Source organism: Maniola jurtina, chromosome 9, assembly GCF_905333055.1.
Source record: "Maniola jurtina chromosome 9, ilManJurt1.1, whole genome shotgun sequence".
Taxonomy (NCBI): domain Eukaryota; kingdom Metazoa; phylum Arthropoda; class Insecta; order Lepidoptera; family Nymphalidae; genus Maniola; species Maniola jurtina.
The window spans coordinates 14,677,666-14,686,391 of NC_060037.1; the positions used below are offsets into that span (position 1 = coordinate 14,677,666).

The 8,726-nt window shown below is 36.1% G+C and overlaps 1 long non-coding RNA gene across 1 annotated transcript; it reads left to right on the forward strand.

The window, feature by feature from the left end:
- Nucleotides 1-344: 344 nt before the first annotated feature.
- LOC123868023 lies at nt 345-1,410 on the forward strand. The gene is made up of 2 exons (XR_006796557.1): nt 345-586; nt 1,234-1,410. It is a non-coding gene; the product is annotated as an uncharacterized LOC123868023 (long non-coding RNA).
- Nucleotides 1,411-8,726: the final 7,316 nt, after the last annotated feature.

Here is an 8,726-nt window from a genome sequence, read left to right on the forward strand (position 1 = left end):
CATCACCATCAACCGGTACACCTTCACTCATCACTGCTGATCCATAATAAACAAAATTCTATCGCCAAAAGGTTGTGGTAAGTATAAGAATGCCTCATAGGTACCCAAGTAACACAAAAGTGCTGCATATCAACTGAATCACTGTCCACGTTGGAAACTTTAGCTCCAAAACATGCTATATTTAAGCTGAATAATATCTGAATAATAGCATCCTCAGAAGATATAACTCTGATTTGGGCACAAATTAAACAGCAACTAGCTGATTAACTGCGTTATAATAGCATTTAATAAGCATTAATAAAGGTAACATTCGCCCCAAGAGCTGAACATTGGCTGAGAAAGAGAGTGTGTGTTACCTATTGTGCAGCTCAAACAACAAATAAGCACCCTTTTTACGCTTTTATGCAGTTAAAAGAGCACGAGCGGCGAAATTGTGAATAAATATTACTCCATATATTCTATAACATAACACTATCTCGATAATATTCTGCAGCAGTGTTATATTTGTGCACAAATATCATCACCATCATACAATGTGACATGTGTTGTGTACTTAACTGAAGTGCAAAAAGTTAATTCATTTTCGGTAAGTAAAACTTGATCTTATTTGTTACTAGTGCCTGAAATTTGATGGGGAAAGCAAGTTTATTGTCAAATATCATATACTTTTAGACCAAAATTTTCACGCTCCCTCGTAATATAACTGTTTCCTTGGAAATCTTATTATAAAATGGATTGTAATAATATAAAAATGCCAGCATTTTTTTTGAATTAGACGATAAGCTTTTTACGTATAACTAATTAAAAATCTTTTTCAAATCCAATAGATATTTTCATAGACAAAATAAGAATAAATAGTAAATAAATAATAAATATTGTAATTTAGAACATAGAAAATGGTGGGCAAGCAATGTGAACCGTAATAATGCCAAATAAATGCTTTAAGGGCTATGACAAGGTGCTAGGGATATATTAATCAGCAAAAGGCTGATACGAGTAGTTCTTGTGTCTAATAAGTCAGCCATAGATTGATGTACAGCTGAATAGTTGGTAACATTACGCAAATACTTTATACCCAATGAACAGCTGTATAATCTGTCAAGAGTTAGCTATTAGGGGTCCGTGGTGAAAGTTTTTCATGAGCGAATAAGTCAGTACTTATTAATTTATTTATTTCTTTCTTTCGTTCTTTTATCTTTAGTTTATAATAGTTATTATAACTTTATTTCTCAGGGTAATTCCCAAGGGGACTTATTCGACATTTGCACTTCAAGTGCAAATGTATTCTGCTCTCAGCAAGAGCAACAAGCAGCAGAGCAGCTGGCACAAGTGATCAGCTCGAAAACCATGAAGACTCTGATGGCTAATCAAGCTTTAATTTTAGATAAATAAATACCATTTTTAAGCAATTTTTCCATTTCAATTTTCCTTTTCAGTTTGCCTATTCCGAAATAAATGCCAGTGACAAAAGTCTGCAAAAAGGATTCTTAAAAACCTTGCAAAGTCTAGGCCAAAACTCGTTTTTAGAACCTTAAAGATTGGCCAATCGTATTTCACTAATTCTTATTCTTTTTTCTACATTTTTTTACAACAACCCTATTATTTACTAGGGTTCCGTACCTCAAAAGGAAAAACGAACCCTTATAGGATCACTTTGTTGTCTGTCTGTCCATCTGTCTGTCTGTCCATCTGTCGTGTCAGTCAAGAAACCCTATAGGGTGCTTTCTATTGACCTAGAACCATGAAATTTGGCAGGTACGAAGGTCTTATAGCACAAATAAAATGTGTTCTAAAACAAACAATTACTTACCTAGTAGATATTTTAAATTTACAAAGTAAGATAACTATACCAAGTGGGGTATCATATAAAAGGGGTTTATCTGTACATTCTGAAACAAATTTTTATTTATTTTTAAGCATAATAGTTTTTGATTTACTGTGCAAAATGTAGAAAAATATACCCGAGTATGGAACCCTTGGTGCGCGAGTCTGACTCGCACTTGGCCGGTTTTTATAACGCTGATAATATAAATGATATACAAGTACGGTGAGGCGCTGAAAAAGAACTTTTCAGGATCTTAAATAACTCCATGAGCTGATTAAATGCCTACGGGAGTACAATTATTCAGCCCAAGTAAGGACAAAGGGTTACAAGTGAATAGCTTTATACCTGCTTGCTATAATTTAACACCATAAACGTCCACCCAAAGGAATCATGTGGGCTAGATAAGTGCAGTTATGAGAGTGCGTATAACAGCTGATTAAAACTGTGAAAGTTCAACTATATGCAGCTTGAAGCGTTAATTGAATTCACGGAGTAACTGATAGCTTTATAATAATTCACATATGTTCAGTTAAAATGCAAACATTTGAAAGATACACTTGTGACCTTTTATTCAGAAAGAAGCTTAGTTTGAGTCCATAAAAATACTTTATTGTAGCTGACAGTACTGAAACTTGCTAAAAGCTGAGTAACATGACCTGCACACCTGATAGTAACGCTCGCAACATTACAGCGGTGTCTTCGTAGTACTTAGTAAAGTCAATGTACAGGAGAAAGCGTAATAGTAGGCTTTTACAGTAACGGTGGACACTAATAAGTCTTCATAAATGCTTAAAGTACCGATGTGATATCTTTTAAAGCAGTTTTGTGTTACTTGGGTATGAGTAGGTAGGTACCTACTCATACCCAACGCAATATACCTACCTACCTAAGTATAGAACATCACATATCACATATATAATATTATAAAGGAGAAAGTTTGTATGTGTGTGTGTGTGTGTGTGTGTGTGTATGTTTGTTACTCCTTCACGCAAAAACTACTGGACGGATTGGGCTGAAATTTAGAATGGAGATAGATTATACCCTGGATTAGCACATAGGCTACTTTTTATCCCGGAAAATCAAAGAGTTCCCACGGGATTTCAAAAAACCTAAATCCACGCGGACGAAGTAGCGGGCATCATCTAGTGTGCTTATAACGCAAAAGTCACATACCTACAGTCCCTACATTCCTGTTTCTTGTCTTTCAGGTTACAAGCATTCTACGACATTATTTCAAAACCCAAAGACCCATTATATGTATACTGTAAGAAAATATCAAATATCACCATATCCATATGAAATCACAAAATATTACTTGCATATGAAATATAAATAACCCAAGTGTAAGTCATAAAGATGTAAAATTCCAAAAAAAGGACACATTCCCCCATAACCTATCACGGAAATAGTAAAAAAAACGAATTCTTTCCCTATGTTGATGTCGCTTGAAATTCGAAAGCAAGACAATGTGGCGGACAAAAAACACAAAAGCAAAGATTTATGTACAGTCCGATGGATGCGGGCTTGTAAATCTTTTCTAGACATCTTTCGGTAGCTCTCGAGCTTATCTTTTATCATTTGAATGGGCGCTTTTAATTATTTTAGGAACATAAAAAAGACTCCAATAACCACAAACACTAAAAAGTAGAAAATATTAAGAAAAAATTTATTAAAAGTAAAAATTAACACATAGGCTACTTTTTATCCCGGGAAATCAAAGAGTTCCCACGGGATTTCGAAAAACCTTAATCCACGCGGACGAAGTCGCGGGCATCAAATAGTAAATCTATAAATTAAATATTGAATTTAGAAAGGTGTACCGTGTAATGTAAAAGATGAACTTATAGCTCGCGAAAGGTAGAGATTGCAATCTGAGTATGAGGCGGGGGGACGCCCCGATACTCACGAGTTGATCTCCATACCAACGTTTCCATCTCTAGACCAAAGTTTTTGTTGGACTTATGTGGATAACAAGTGTAAATTAAAAATTTACAACACCCCCGACAAGTGAATGTTACAGTAACTAGAAAAGAGCTGATAACTTTTAAACGGCTGATACAATTTTTTTGGATTATAGCTAAGAACACTCTCGATCAAGCCACCTTTCAAACAAAAAAAACTAAATTAAAATCGGTTCATTACTTTAGGAGCTACGATGCCACAGACAAATACACAGATACACAGACACACAGATACACACGGCAAACTTATAACACCCCTCTTTTTGGGTCGGGGGTTAAAGATCTAAACGAGGAGGTAGGTATACCTGTATAATCCCCACAAAGCCCACTTAGTTTCGTCACGGCGGCCAGGGCGCGACGGGACGCATTAGACGATTACTAAACCCTTTCACGGCTTATAACTTCACAGTAAGACTTCTAAGTTCATTGTCTTTGGGGTATAGAGAACGATTCATTTTTATTAAGAACTTAATATTAGTATTAGTCATGTTTTAATCATTTTTAATACCTACTTATAATTTATCACACTAATATTATAAAGGAAAAAGTTTGTATGTGTGTATGTGTGTGTGTGTGTGTGTGTGTGTGTGTGTGTGTGTGTGTGTGTGTGTGTATGTTTGTTACTCCTTCACGCAAAAACTACTGGACGGATTGGGCTGAAATTTAGAATGGAGATAGATTATACCCTGGATTAGCACATAGGCTACTTTTTATCCCGGAAAATCAGAGAGTTCCCACGGGAATTTTAAAAAACTACATCCACGCGAACGAAGTCGCGGGTATGAGCTAGTTACTCATATAATTTAATCTACTTAGTAGGTATGAGTACCTACCTACTTATTGGAATTTCAAAAATTAAAATACTTAAGTATAAGAGAAAAAATTGACCTAACGCATGTTACACCAAAAAAAGTGGGGGTCTCCACAAATTTTTTTTTGCTTTTGTATCGAGTGGGGTGTCAAATGAAAGAGGAGAAAATTCTGAGTTCATGAATATAATTAATTTACTTTAAAATATACCAAGCGACAGAAACATCAATTTTACTATAATATTTCAGCGTTTATTGAGACGATCGAAGTCGGGTTTTAGTTTTCAACTTTAGCTTGTTCAACTCAATGCGTGCCTTATCCAGTCATAAACTCTTATCAAAATTACTTAACTACCACAAGCTCTGCATTTAAACTGGCGCGGGCGCCATGAAACCACACGGTTCTTGTCGCAGCTTACCCATAAAATTGTTAAACGTATCACTTTCAAATTCCGTTCACGCATGCATTCGATTAACACCGATGGCGACGAAGAAACACAAAAAACACAAAAACACACGCAATCGAAATAAAAACACAAGTATCGTATGAATGTAACGTTATACCCGTGGGCCGGGAGTCGACCTGCGACCATGTACCTTCGCTCATTCATCGAACCACGGATACTTTCAATTTATTTTATTTTAGGTAATTTTTGGATCAGAGGTCATCCCAAATGCGGACAACGGCCTCCCCGCTTTTCTTCCTGTAAATCCTGTTCGCGACCAGAAGTGTCGAGAGCACACCAAGAAACCAAAAAAAAAAATTATAAAAAAATTGCGGTAGGCTTCTAATCAATCACACTAATACATATTATAAAGGAGAAAGTTTGTATGTGTGTGTGTGTTAGTGTGTGTGTGTTTGTGTGTATGTTTGTTACTCCTTCACGCAAAAACTACTGGACGGATTGGGCTGAAATTTAGAATGGAGATAAATTATACCCTGGATTAGCACATAGGCTACTTTTTATCCCGGAAAATCAAACAGTTCCCACGGGAATTTTAAGAAACCTACATCCACGCGAACGAAGTCGCGGGCATCAGCTAGTTATAAATAAATCATTTTTGGATTGGATTTTGGTAATAGCCTAATTGGCTAAGACGTCGGTCTTCTATCCCCTGATTGGGGGTTCGATCCCGGGACTCCAACTTTTCGAAGTTAGATACTGGGTGTGACCACAACGCTAGCAAAAACTTAGGGGTATTATTATACAATCCAATGCCAATAACCATTATTTAATATTTTTCAAACCCGCATTGTACATAGGTATAGCGTGCAAAACTCGGGTCAGTGCCCCACCTACAACGTGGAATTGACTTCGAGTGATCTATTTACGGAACGTTCGTTGACCTCTAGCGTCATTCAGATGTTTAATTTGTAATACACTTGTGAACTTTTAAAAATTACAGGATTTAAAAAATAAATCGTAGTTTTAATGGTACTTTATCAGTAATCATCAGTACTATCCTGTACAGTTACACCCTGTATATGCGTTTTAAGCAATTAAATATCACATCGTGAGGAAACCTGCATGCCTGAGAGTTTTTCATAATGTTCTCAAAGGTGTGTGACGTCTGCCAATCCGCATTTAGCCAGCGTGGCAGACTACAACCTTAATTACCTTGAATGACACTCGGGCTCAGTAGTGGGCCGGCGATGAGTTGATCGTGATGATGATGATGATGATGATGATACCACTTGAACGTACGTTTAAGACTTAATAAGAAATGCAAAATGGAGTGGAGCCAGCATCCAGAAAAGTTATTTTCATAGTGCTATAAATTCCAAAACTTTGAATACTCATGGCAGTTTTGAAGACAGTTGATAGTGTGAACGCAGCCTTTATGCCACCAAGTGTTTCCAATAACCCGTTAACTACGATTTATAGCTTTAAATATCGGTTTAGAAGGAATAAAGTTTGATTTGTGCCTATTATAATAATAACCAATGAAGGGGTGAACTTCGAAATAATGTTTATTTTAGGCCTATTTTCATCCCGTAATAATTATCCTAGAGGTTAAGGGATGAGTTGAAATCGTCGCAGAAACGTAACATAAATTTTATATGGCTCTGAAGTGGTAGAGTCTCTTCATTAAGACATTTCCAATTTCTAACTAAATATATAAGCTATTAAGTATATTATATTTCGATTGTATTTTTCAAAAAGTATTTTATTGTTATCCAGTGATCCAATAGACTCCTCCTACATCGATGGATCCAAGGTACCTATGGAAAACGTATTTTGCCAATTTTTTTAAAATTTGTTTTTAGTATTCCGTACCTGAACGGTGCCAACGAATCCCTACTTTCCTAAGCCTCTGCTGTCTATCCGTCTGCGGTCTGCCCATCTGTCTGTCAACGACCTGTATCTCATGAATCAAAATTACTAGAGTATTGTATAAAATATAAAATTTTATAAAAATAAATACCTGACTGATGCTAGAAATCAACAAACGTTCCGTAAATAGGTCACTCGAAGTCGCCAAGTCAATGCCGCGTCGTAGGCGGGGCATTGACCCGAGTTTTGCACGCTATACAATGCGGGTTTGAAAAATACTAAATCACTAAAACTACAAGATAAGGCAAATGGTTATTGGAATTGGATTGTGTTAAGGTAGTATAATAATAACGCTAAGTTTTTGCTAGCGTTCTGGTTACACGTTACACCCTGTATAAGCATGTAAGTGCACAACATAAAATTTTCAAAATATTTAATTAGACTTAAAAAATTCGCGATCCAAATCTAACCACTGGATCATCGTGGACGTAATAATTGAAAACAACAATAAAGTCGTCAATTCTATTTGTGTGACGATAACTCTTGTATAATATACAAGAGTTATCGTCACACAAATAGAATTAATTAAAATTATGGTAATTAATTGAAATTATGGTAATAAAGTTCCTGTTAATTGGAATTCGTGATAGTGACTTGATTTATAAATAATCATTATTAATAATGAGTAGATAGTGTGAGTGACCTAGTTACAACCGCATTGTGCTTTCGCATACTAGACAGAATATATCTGTCTATATACATACTGACTAATATAACAGATACACACGTCAAACTTATAACACCCCTCTTTTTGGGTCGGGGGTTAATAAAAGAAAATGCTGACTGACTGATCTATTAACGCACAGCTCAAACCATAGCTGGACGGATCGTAATTTGGCACGCTGATAGCTAAGTATTATGACGTAGACATCCGTCAAGCAAGGATTTTTAAAAATTCTACCCCTAAGGGGGTAAAATAGGGGGTTTTTGTACCTAGAGTCATCGGCCATAACCTAGTCCGTATCCATACTATAATATTATAAATGCGAAAGTGTATCTGTCTGGCTCTGTCTGTCTGTTATATTATTAATACCTTTTCACGGCCCAACAGTGTAACCGATTCTGACGAAATTTGGTACAGGGTTAGCTTATAACCCGGGGACGGACATAGGCTACTTTTTATCCCGGAAAATCAAAGAGTTCCTGTGGGATTCATTAAGACCCATCCACTTAACCGACTTGTATGAAAGGTATCGAAGTAGCTTGCGTCCTTGTAATTGACATAGGCAAATTTTTATTCCGGAAAATCAAACGGTTCCCACGGGATCTATAAAAATCTAAATCCATGCGGACGAAGTCGCGGGCATCCTCTAGTAAATAACTCCATAACACTATGCAGAACAATTCGCAAAAAAAGTTTTAATTATTAATATCCGTTTAACACACTTGTATGTTAAAACAATAATTAGCAATAACTATAAAATATGCATGAGTACTGTACCTACTCCATTACTTCAATGAAAATATAATGGAAATAGATTCCATGCAAAAATACATCTTATCGTCAGAGAGTAAGGTTAACTTTGCTTGGTCAGGGGAAACCAGCTGCGTTTTGCTATGCCGAATATGGTAAAACATTTATGAGCTAATGCGGGGCCCAGCTGTGCCATTATGAAGCGCGTTTTTAGGCGGCCTTGAACCAAATGTGAGCTATGGACTAGGGTACACATACATAACTAGGAATTCAGGACTTTTTATTAACCCCCGTCAAAAAAAGAGGGGTGTTATAAGTTTGACGTGTGTATCTGTCTGTGGCATCGTAGCTCCTAATTTAGTTTTTTATTAGATTAAATTA